We start from the raw sequence: 12,936 nt of genomic DNA, 5'->3' as shown, positions 1-12,936 counted from the left end.
TCGGTAAGGATGGGAAAGAGATATAGATCTTGCTCAAGATAGGGAAAGATGGAAGGCCTGTGTTGCTGCAGCCATGAACCTTCGGGTTTAAGAAGGCTAGATAGTTAGTTAGTAAGTTAGTTATGTAATTTTATTATTATTATGTTATATATTATAGAGGTTCGTGATTGTATAAATCAAAATGGAGTTGGAATTGTTAGTAATCCTAGGAATGTTCTTATTCAATTTAGTGATAAATTATAATTGATGATGTCGGTCAAATGACTAAAATAATCTTGTTTTCATTATCAGTATTTAATTTTTGATTTATTTTTTATTATAAAATTGTTAATACTTAATAATTTATTATAGTTATAGTAGTTAACAATTATGAATAGAAAATAAATTGATATAAATGTTGTAAATAAAATGATTCAGTTTAAAGGATATATTTGTGGGATAAAAAGTATCTATAAGGATAATTTAGGTTTGACAATCCTATGTTATGTGTTAACTAACTTTTTTCATTAGAAGTAGTTGTTATATTACTATTTTGTGGTTTAAGAGACCATTACTTACATTTCATCTAATGATTCTTGTATAATTTTTATTAATCAATTAATAAAATATTTATGAGTTGTAGTTTCAAAAATAATGAGTATAAATCTATGATTTGACCCACAAATTTCTGAACATTGTCCAAAAAATAGACCAATTCGACTAATATTTACACCTGCTTGATTGAGTCGTCCTGGAGTAGCATCTATTTTAATTCCTATAGATGGTATGGCTCATGAGTGTAATACGTCTGCAGATGTAGTTAGGACTCGGATATCTATATTAATCGGTAATACTGTTCGGTTATCTACATCTAACAATCGAAATGAGTTTATTATTATTTCATTTTTTGGGTTTATATATGAGTCAAATTCTGCTTTTATAAAATCGGAATATTCATAGCTTCAGTACCATTGATGCCCAATAGTTTTTAGGGTTAGTGAAGGTTGATTAATTTCATCTAGTAAGTATAACAATCGTAATGATGGTAGTGCAATAAAAACTAGAGTAATTGCTTGTATAATTGTTCATATTGTTTCTAACACTTGTCCTTCTAAAAGTATTCGGTTGGTTAATGTATTATTAAATAATGATATTATTAAATATCCTACTACTAGTGTAATTATAATTAAAATTAGTATTGTGTGGTCATGGAAGAATATTATTTGTTCTATTAGTGGAGACGATCTATCTTGTAATCCTATTTGATTTCAGGTTGCCACTTTTAAGGAAGGTTTATCCTTATATTTTAAGCTTAAATTCAATGCACTTCTCTGCCACCTTAAAAATTAGTTGCTAGTAAGTAGTTTTGGGAGTTCTGAGTACGTATGTTCGGAAGGGGGTGATATTTGATATCATTCAATTGATGATGCTTGTTGTAGATTAAATAATGTTGGTCGAGCGCTTGTTATACCCTCTCAGGTAATAAAAATTATAATAATTACTGCTGTAATGATAAGATTGATCCTAATCTTGAGACAATATTTCATATTGTATATGCATCTGGATAATCTGAGTATCGTCGTGGTATCCCTCTTAGTCCTAGAAAATGTTGTGGAAAGAATGTTAAGTTGACTCCAATAAATATGGAAATAAATTGAATTTTTAATCAATTTGGATTTATTATTACTCATGTGAATAGTGGAAATCAATGTACTAGCCCCACTATAATAGCAAATACTGCTCCTATAGATAATACATAATGAAAATGTACTACAACATAATATGTATCATGTAATACAATGTCTAATGATTAATTTGCTAATACTACTCCTGTTAATCCTCCTATTGTAAATAAAAAAAATAAATCCTAATGCTCATAATATTGATGGGGAGTAGTTGATTTGTGTTCCGTGGAGTGTGGCAATTCATCTAAATACTTTAATTCCTGTTGGTACAGCAATGATTATTGTGGCTGCAGTAAAATATGCTCGTGTATCAACGTCTTTTCCTACAGTAAATATGTGATGTGCCCATACAATAAATCCTAGAACGCCAATTGCTATCATTGCATAAATTATTCCAAGAACTCCAAATGTTTCTTTTTTACCTCTTTCTTGGGTTGCAATATGTGAAATTATTCCAAATCCCGGTAAAATTAGAATATAAACTTCTGGGTGTCCAAAGAATCAGAATAAGTGTTGATATAAGATTGGGTCCCCCCCACCAGATGGATCAAAAAATGAGGTATTTAGTTTCGATCTGTTAATAGTATAGTGATTGCTCCTGCAAGAACTGGTAGTGATAATAATAGGAGAACTGCAGTGATTGCTACAGATCATACGAATAGTGGCAGTCGTTCTATGGATATTCCTATAGTTCGTATATTGATTACTGTTGTAATAAAATTTACTGCTCCTAGAATAGAGGGAAGTTCTGCTAAATGTAATAAAAAAATTGATAGGTCGACGGAGGCTCTGGCATGTGCAATTCCTGCGGATAGGGGAGGATATACCGTTCAACCACTTCCTGCACCAACATCTACAACTCTTCCTGATAATAGTAGAGTTAATGATGGAGGTAGTAGTCAGAATCTTATATTATTTAATCGCGGGAAGGCTATATCGGGGGCCCCAATTATTAAAGGCACTATTCAATTTCAAAATTCTCCAATTATAACAGGCATTACTATAAAGAAGACTATAATGAATGCGTGTGCGGTTACAATTACATTGTAGATTTGATCATATCCAATTAAACTTCCTGGCTGACCTAATTCTGTACGGATTAGAATACTTAATGGTGTTCCAACTATTCCTGATCATACTCCGAAAATTTAAATATATTGTACCAATATCTTTGTGGTTAGTAGAAAATAATCATCGTTGCAAGAATGAGATGACTGAAATCATAGGTGGTAAACTGTAAATTTATTTATGAGTTTTAAAGTCTCTCATTAATTTTGCCTTTATTGTTAAGAATATAATTTTGGACTGCAATTTCAAGGTGATACATTGTATGTATTAAGGCCTAAAGAGTTCCCCTTACGTATTTATGACTTTGAAGGTCATTAGTTTAAAATTAACTTAAGACCTTATAACGATATATAAATTGGTTGAACTAGGGGCATTCCACAAATTGATATAAAAATGTTAATTACTGATAGTACTTGTTCATTTAAACTTAATGGTTTGTTATTAATAAAATTTCATATATTAGTTTTATAATTTATTAAAATTGAGGTGAGAGAGGTTTGCAAGTAATAATATAAGATTAATAATGACATACTAATTAGAATCATAGTTATTAGTAATTGTTCAAAATTGGTTATTTGGATAACAACCATTCACTTTGGTAAAAATCCTAGTAGCGGCGGAAGACCCCAAGTGATAATATTGACATAAATAGGGACTTTTTTTATAGGAGGAAGTTTTAGCATACACAGTTGATGGATGTAGTATGCTTTGCTTATTGAAAATAGCATAATAGCAGAGGAGGTTATAGGAATGTATAATAGTAAATATGTTAATCAAGTGTTATCTTCCGATGTTATTCTCAGGATGATTCATGACATGTGGTTAATTGATGAAAAAGCTATAATTTTTCGTAACGAAGTTTGATTTAACCCCCCAACTGCTCCAATAGTTGCTGACATTCCGATTGTAACAATTAAAATTATATTTAAATTGTCAATTACATATCTAAGTAACGTTGATGGGGCAACTTTTTGAATAGTCGTCATTATTAGACAATTAATTCATGTTATACCTTCCATAACTTCTGGCATTCAAATGTGGAATGGAGCTACTCCTATTTTTATTAATAAAGCTAAGGTTAGAAGCTGGGTTTGTATGTTGAAATTTATTGAATTAATTATAATTAGTACCGCTGTCAGAATTATTGATGAATTAAGAAGTACTTAAGTGATGCGCTTGTATTTCGTTGGTTGTTTGGTGTATAATATAAATGTGGCCGCGGTGGCTCAGTCGGTAACGCGTCTGACTACCATGCTAAAGGTCCCGGGTTCGATCCCCGGCCGGTTCAAATCCGGGAACTTTTCTAACGGTGGAAGCGGCCCCGGCGCCTACCCAGCGTCGAATAACATGGGTACCTGGGGGAAACCCTGGGGGGTAAAGGCGGTCAGGGGCGTGATGCTGATCACATCACCCCCACTCACGACCGGATCAAGAAAGTGTGGGGCGTTACCCCCACACCCCCTATACGCCTTCATGGCGTGGTGCTATGCACAGGGGAACACTTTACCTTTTTTTTTTTACCTTTGTTTGGTGTATAAATTAATGGAATAAAATATATTAAATTAATTTCTAAGCCTATTCAGACTCCATATCATGAGGTGGAAGAAATAGAAAGGAGGGTTCTTATTGTGAGGGTCATAGGAATATTATTTTTTTAGGGGTTGTGAGCATTAAAAAAGGGAAGGATTAATTATGAACCTTCATATGTGGGGTTAATTAGCTTACCTTTTTATTATATTTTGGTGTATGATGCACAATGGGGTTTGATACCATCGGTGAAAGTTTAATTCTTTCAATTATAAAATAATTATATTACGAATAATAAGAACATGTTGGTTTCATGCATACTTTACCCTATCATGGTAACCCTTTTTCAGACATCTTATTTGTATGTTATTTATAATAGTGAGTTAAGAAAATTATTTATCGGACTTTTATTTTTATGATTAATAAGTAGAATCTATGTATTAAATAATATGAAATACTTCAGAATTGTTTTTAATTTTATTTAATTTTTACAAGTATTTGTAGCTAACTTAAAGTCATTGATCTACTTAATATGTACTTTTAATACTTATTGACTCTAGAGAAAAAAGAAGTTAATATATATAGTTTTACATTTTAATATTTTTATATTAATTTATATTATAATATTAATGTTTAGTTATGACTTGGGGGATGTGTTTCAGGTTAATATATTGGTTATAACTTTATAATAAATTATTATATTTATTGGTTTGAAGATTGCTAGTTTTTGTAATGTTGTTATAATTTATTTGGAATTTTATTAAAAATTTAGTTTAGTTTTACTTTTTACCTAATTATATATTTTAATTAATTTGATTTCAAAATTATGATTCTATTAGTATATTTATTTAATTAGAGGAATTAGAGAAAATTTTAATCTCGCCAGTTTATCAAAAACATCTTTTCATGGTTTTATATGAAGCATAACCTGCCCAGTGACACTTGTTTAATGGCCGCGGTATTTTGACCGTGCGAAGGTAGCATAATCATTAGTCTTTTAATTGGGGGCTAGAATGAATTGGACGACGAATAGACTGTATTTAGTTAATTAATATATAATTTTACTTTAAAGTGAAAAGGCTTTATTTTTTTAAGGGGACGATAAGACCCTATAAATCTTTATATTGTTTTAATAGCATTTCGGTTGGATAATATTTTGATAGGGTGATGGGAAGATAATAGTTAACTTTTTTTTATTTAATACTTAATAATTTTTGTTATTTGGATCCAATTTTTGTGATTAAAGAATACGTTACCTTAGGGATAACAGCGTAATCTTTCTTGAGAGATCATATCGACAGGAGGGGTTGCGACCTCGATGTTGGATTAAGATATCATTTGGGTGTAGCTTTTCACATTTGATGGTCTGTTCGACCTTTAATTTCTTACATGATCTGAGTTCAAACCGGCGTGAGCCAGGTTGGTTTCTATCTCTTAATATTTAAAGTGTTTTAGTACGAAAGGACCAAATATTTATATTGTATATAATATATTGATTAATTATAATTACTATTTTTGCAGAGAAGTGCATTGAATTTAGGATTCAAAAATGAAGATAAATTATTCTTTTTATAGTAGATGATATTATATTTATTTATTGGAATTATTTATTTTATTATTTTGGTTGAATATATTTTAATTAGAGTTGCTTTTTTAATTTATTTGAACGTAAGATTTTAGGCTATATCCAAATTCGTAGGGGGCTTAATAGGGTTGGGATTTGTGGTATTTTTCAGCCTTTTGCTGATGCAGTTCAGTTATTTACTAAGGAGCAAACATTACCTATTTTGAGAAATTATTATCCTTATTATATATCTCCAGTTTTTAGTTTATTTTCATTTTTATTTGTTTGGGTTGTTTTTCCCTATCATACTTTATAATTTAATTTTTATTTGGGGGTCTTTTCCTTTTTATGTTTTATAAGAATGGGAGTATATACAGTAATATCTGCTGGATTGTCATCTAATTCTAATTATGCATTGCTTGGTGGTCGTCGAGCAGTTGCTCAAACTATTTTCTATGAGGTTAGATTGGTTTTAATCTTATTATCTTTCATTTTTTAATTGGTGGTTATAACTTACTTTTATTTAATGTTTTTCAACATTATTTGTGATTTATTTTTATTGCTTTTCTACTAGCTTTCACTTGATTAAGTTCTTGCTTAGCTGAGACCAATCGAACCCCCATTGATTTTGCTGAGGGGTAGTCTGAACTTGTCTCTGGGTTTAATGTTGAATATATTGCTCTAATTTTTATATCTGAACATGCTAGCATCTTGGTTATAAGTGTTTTATTTAGAATTTTATTGTTGGGTGGGTATAGTTTTTCTTATTCTTTTTACTTAAGGATTATTTTTTTAGGATTTATTTATATTTGAATTCGAGGAACATTACCACGATTTCGTTATGATAAACTTATATATTTGCCTTGGAGGAGCTTTCTTCCAGTTTCTTTGAATTATTTATTTTTTTGTTGGTTTTAGGGGATTAATTATATCAATTTATATTTAATTGCATAATAGTTAGAATATATAGACTTCTAGAATATTTATATTCTCTTTTATATTTTCAAGGCATATGCTTAAAGTTTCGGCCAAGAAGTCATTTTTTAAAAAACATTATCTCATAAATGTAGTTTTGTAGGAGATATAATGAAGTATATAAAATATATAACTGTTAATACTTGCCCAGTAGTAATATATGGGGTTTCTACTGGTCGGGCCCCAATTCAAGTTAATGAAATAAAGGTTGCAAATATTAATCAAAACAATACTTGATTTAAAGGGTAAAATTGTAACCCCCGAAAATTTCTTTTATGATGTATTGGTATAATAAATAAAATAATGATGGATAATATTAGTGCCACTACTCCTCCTAGTTTATTTGGAATTGATCGTAGAATGGCATATGCAAATAGAAAGTATCATTCTGGTTCGATATGTACGGGAGTTACTAGCGGGTTTGCTGGATTGAAATTTTCTGGGTCTGCTAGTGTTGTAGGAAATATTAATGAGAGTTGTATTAATATTAAAATTATAAATATAAACCCTAATATATCTTTTATGGAGACGTATGGATGAAACGGGATTTTGTCCATATTGCTATTAAGAGAAATTGGATTATTAGACCCGGTTTGATGTAAAATAGAAGGTGAGTTATGGATATTGCTCTTAAGATAAATGGTAATAAAAAATGAAAGTCGAAGAATCGGGTTAGTGTAGCACTATCTACTGCGAATCCACCTCAAATTCGTTGAACTAATATAGTTCCTAAATATGGAATTGCTGAGAGTAAATTAGTAATTACTGTTGCACCCCAGAATGATATTTGACCTCATGGTAGTACATATCCAACAAATGCTGTTGCTATTGTTGTTAATATAATTATAACTCCAATAGATCATGTATGAATATTCAAATAGGATCCATAATGCTCGCCCAACATGTATATATATATTCAAATAAATAATATGGAGGCTCCATTAGCATGAATAGTTCGTAATATTCACCCATAATTTACATCTCGACAGATGTGTATTACTCTAGAAAAGGCTAAGTCTGTTCTTGAAATATAATGTATTGCTAGAAAAAGACATGATAAAATTTGAATTGAGAGACATATACCTATAAGTGAACCATAATTTCATCAATAGGAAATATTTAGTGGAGCTGGTAAGTCTACTAATGCATTGTAAGCTAGTTTAAGTATGGGGTGATAAGTTCGTGCTGGCTTTGTCATTTGTAATTATTTAATTATTTTTAGGGGTCCATCTGAGAGGCTAGTAATTTTTACAATTGCAATTAATGTAATAAATAGATAGGTTACTGTTATAGTAGCTATTATTATAATGGACTCATTATATAATTTTATCCCTGGTAGTGGGGCTGTATTTCTTCAGGTTGTGTATGTATCTATATTTTGTAGTGTTGAGGGTGTTAATGACGGGTCTATTATTATTAATATAAATAAACATAATAATAGTAGGGTTACACTTATGATTATTATTTTTTCTCATTTTGAATATTTTGTTTGGTGTAAGTCTTGTTGTATAAATAAATATAACCAATATTCCTCCTAAAAATACTAGAAATAATACGTAGGACAGTCACGTGGATTTTAAAAATATTGATATTGTTAGCCACGCAGTAAAAGTTTGTATAATTAGTATAATTCCTATGGATAGTGGATGTTTTATTTTGTAATATTATTAGTGCTATTAGTAGTATAATAATAATTAGTGTTAATTGGATTTTAATATCAAGGGGTAGTTTAATTAAAATATTAGTTTTGATGATATAATTACATCCTCCTTGATGTTTTTAGAATTATTAATTTTTTTATGATTTACAAGACCAATGTTTTCATTAAACTATAAAAACTTATGTTAAGAGTGTTATTTAGATTAATTATTTTATTTATTATATTTTTATGCTTTATCTCTCAACGAAGGTATTTACTACTCTATTAAGACTTGAATTCATTATGTTATCTTTATATTTATATATAACTTACTGTTTTGTTAGTAGTAATCAAGAAGAATCTTATTTTTGCTTGATATTTATTTCATTTTGTGTATGTGAAGGGGCCCTCGGCATGTCTATCATAGTATCAGTTACGCGTACTCATGGTAATGATTATTTTAATTCTTTTGTATTATTGAAGTGTTAAAATATATTTTTTTATTTTATATTTTTAATCCTTTTAAGATTTAATAGTTCTTTATGCGTAGTGGTTCAAGTTTCTATTATTTTTGGTTGTTTTTTTGTTTTTATTAATAGTGTGAATTGGTATTGGGGTATGGGGGTTTGGTTATTTTATTGGGTTGGACTATCTTACTCTTTAGATTTTCTTAGAATTTGAATTATCTTTTTAAAAATAGTAGCTAGAAATAATATTATCTAGATTTATTTTTATCCTTGTAGATTTATATTTTTATTAGTTGTTTTATTATTATTATTAATATTAACTTTTATGACAATAAATTCTTTTTTATTTTATTTGTTTTTTGAGGGGTCATTGGTCTCTACTTTATTTTTAATGTTAGGATATGGGTATCAACCAGAGCGAGTACAGGCAGGGGTATATTTGCTTTTTTATACATTACTTCCTTCCTTACCTCTTTTGGTTGGTATTTTTATATTAAACTATAAGGTAGGAGGATTATATATGCATATATTTAGATATATTAATATTGATATAAATTATTTTATTTGATACATTAGAATGGTGTTTGCTTTTTTAGTAAAAATACCTGTGTTTTTGGTTCATTTGTGATTACCTAGGGCTCATGTTGAGGCTCCGGTTAGTGGTTCTATAATTTTGGCTGGAGTTCTATTAAAGCTTGGTTGATATGGTATTTTGCAAATTATTTCTTGTATTGAGGGGTTAGCTATTAAATAATATTTTTTGATTTGGGATTAGAATTGTTGGTATTTGAATAAATAGTCTTGTTTGTATACGTCAAATTGATTTAAGGGCCTTGGTTGCATATTCATCTGTGGCACATATAGGTCTTGTTTTAATAGGAATTATAACTATAAGAATGTGGGGCATGAATGGTGACCTTACTTTGATAGTAGCACATGGTCTTTGTTCTTCGGGTATATTTTGTTTAGTACATATTACTTATGAGCGATTGGGTAGTAGTAGTGTATTAATTAATAGGGGAATAATTAATTATATTCCTAGATTATCTTTATGATGATTCATATTAAGAATTTCTAATATAGCTGCTCCACCCTCTATTAATTTGTTGGGGGAGATTAGCTTATTAAATAGAATTATTGGGTGATCATAATTTAGTTTTATAGGGGTTGCGTTACTCTCTTTTTTTGAGCGCGGGCTATACTTATATTTATATTCATATACTCAGCATGGAATATATTATTCTGGTGTATTTTCTTGCTGAAGAAGTAATATTCGCAAATATTTATTATTATTTTGTCATTTATTTCCATTAAATTTTCTAATTATTTTTTGTTCCGCGGCATTTCATTGAATTTAAATAATTTAAGTAGTTTAAGTAGAATAATAAGTTGTGGACTTGGTGGTAACTACCCATACAGCACAACATGGTTTCAGATACGTTAGCAACACATAAGAAGTGAAACATTGTAACATTGCGGCAATGTTGCAGAACATTACAGAAATGTTTCGGGTAAGTTTCAGTAATGTGGAAATATCCGCGAACATAACACAACATTGATAATGTTACAGAAACATGTAAATGTAACATTACCGACATTACAGAGACATTTCCTTTAGGTTCCACAATATTTCAGTTATATTACATTGTGGTTATATTGCATGTATTCATGGATGGCATATTTGGGGGGGGGGGGTTATTGGGGTTAAGCCCTTTCAAAAAACTCTATAAAAGTACTGGATATGAATTCATTAATATCAGATAACAGGTAGAGCTAAAAAAAAAAGAAACTCGAGTGAAAATGAAATATTGACAACTAAATCACTAAATTCTAAAATAACATCAAATTTGTATAAAATAGTGTTTTACATACTATAATATAGCTCTCCCTGGTTTGTAACACCATGTCATGAAGAAGATGTGATTTGAGTGATGTTATCAGTATCATGCTCCAGTCGCTATCCATCCCCTTTATCAATTGATGAGAGGCTGGCAGGATGTAAAACATTTTGCAGAATCATGGTCATCTGAAAATTCGATTCTGTCTGCATTTCTCAGGGATAACATATATGTTCAACTTTCATGGTTTTTTAACCTACAGAGTGGTCAAACTATCAGTATTACACAGCAATATTCCAAATTAGATTTCAAATGTTACAAATTGAGTATGTGGTTTTAAAGTATATAACTTCCATATACTAAAAATTACCATGTGTAAATTCTGGTATAATCTGGTGTAACATATTGTTCTGTTTTGTAATATTCCTGTTAATTACAAAAGAATCAAGACGTAACTTCAGCCTTTCATCTAAAATAAAATAATTAAATAGCACACTTGCATGTTTGTAGTTTATCAAAACCTTGACAAGTCTGCATTCTAATAATATTAATTGTGAAGTATTATGCATTATTCTGTAAACTTGAAATACCTCTGGATATCATGCAAAGGGTTCTAAAATAGTCTGAATTGGAAGACAATGTCTCTTACACTTACATAACTGGAGAATGTAGACACACATTGACCATGAAAGAGATTTAGTTAATGAACCAGTAAACAAATAAAAAAAACTGGGAAAAACGACCAGTTCACAAGAGACAAATGCAAAATAAAAAGAAGCTAAACTTCAGGAATTTTTGTGCAGTAACATTACAAAAATGAGAACACGCAAAACAATTGTTATGATGTTTGGCCGGTTTGAGCCTACACTGTAAGAAATATAAATGAGAGCCTTGTAATCAAGGGGTGTCTAGTTCGATGCACAGTGGAGTTACATATCTGTGTATAGTGTGTTTAAAGCAACAATAACAACCAAACAAATATAAATAAACATACTTTGACACAATTATGATGCCAGTGAGTGCTCAGGCACAATTCATGTCCAAGGGCTTTCCCCGATGGCACAGTGGTAGCGTCATTGCCTTGTAATCAAGGGTCCCAAGATTGATATCTGGTGGAGGCATATAGTGGTTCACATCCCACTTTAAACTGTAGGTCAAGTCCCGATTAGACTTATTGTGCATAAAGTGAACTTAAAACACCAAATCAACCAACCAACAAAGCAATTCATGTCAGCATTGAAGTCCAAAAATTACACATACATTACATGGTTATGGTTATTATGAAAAAAACATTTTCTCATACAATATATCTTTTATTTTTATTTTTCTTTGTTTAAATACACTTTTTCTGTAGTTCAGAAGAATTCCATTGCAGGTTCTGCAATATACCCACATGTTGGAGTGGAATAACATATAGTTCCTTCCTGTAAAGGAAATACGGTCATGTGTAACATCAATTCGGAATTAACATTCTAGTCAGAACTTTCATTTAAAGAAAAATATTTTGCATCAGTAAAATAATAACGACCCAGATTTTTTTAACTTCTAGTTCCCATATACCAAATATTCTTAACTTCAATTTTATTTCTAAAATATATTGTGTGTGATAAGATAATATCTGCAAACGAATACCTATGGCACACTAGGGCTTCTAAACAAAGATGAGTTTCATCAACAAAAAATACCAACTTCATCACAGAAAGAATACTCCAGCTGCCTCCATGGTGGAGTGGAGTAGTTATCAAACATGCTATGATGCCAAGGGTCCCGGACCGGAGCCTGGCATAAGTATTTGTGAGTGTCCATTCATCAATTTCAGCATCCCCATCTTTGTGATTAGTCAAAAGTGGCAGAAATACAAAGTAAAATAAGCCAATTCAATCAATCAACAATCAGGAATATTGCACAAATTTGCAAGACATTTAATTTGAAAATAAAAACGTTGCAACAACGTTAAAAGTGATCGATAAGTTATCGGGAAATTGTGATTTGACCAATGTTTGAAGATGAAATTTTGGCATTCTGGCCTATGCAACAACCTACTGCATAACATGCCAAGTTTTCTTGTGAGATTATAGAGTTGGAAAAAAGCTAGCTTTTTGAATGAACTGCTCCTTTTTTCGATAAAAAGTAGGCTTTTTTAAAAAGGTAAAACAATAGAAATTTTGGCTTTTTACCAATTGCAGCTAACCTA

General features: G+C 30.2%; 1 pseudogene; it reads right to left on the bottom strand.

Moving 5' to 3' along the window:
* Window positions 1–593: 593 nt before the first annotated feature.
* LOC145979618 (cytochrome c oxidase subunit 2 pseudogene) overlaps window positions 594–12,936 on the bottom strand; it is a 30,516-nt pseudogene continuing 18,173 nt past the window's right edge.

The sequence above is a fragment of the Lepisma saccharinum genome, chromosome 26 (assembly GCF_977018435.1).
Source record: "Lepisma saccharinum chromosome 26, izLepSacc3.1, whole genome shotgun sequence".
Classification (NCBI taxonomy): domain Eukaryota; kingdom Metazoa; phylum Arthropoda; class Insecta; order Zygentoma; family Lepismatidae; genus Lepisma; species Lepisma saccharinum.
The sequence above is the reverse complement of the archived record's forward strand: the minus strand, read 5'-3'. Positions and strand labels throughout refer to the sequence as shown.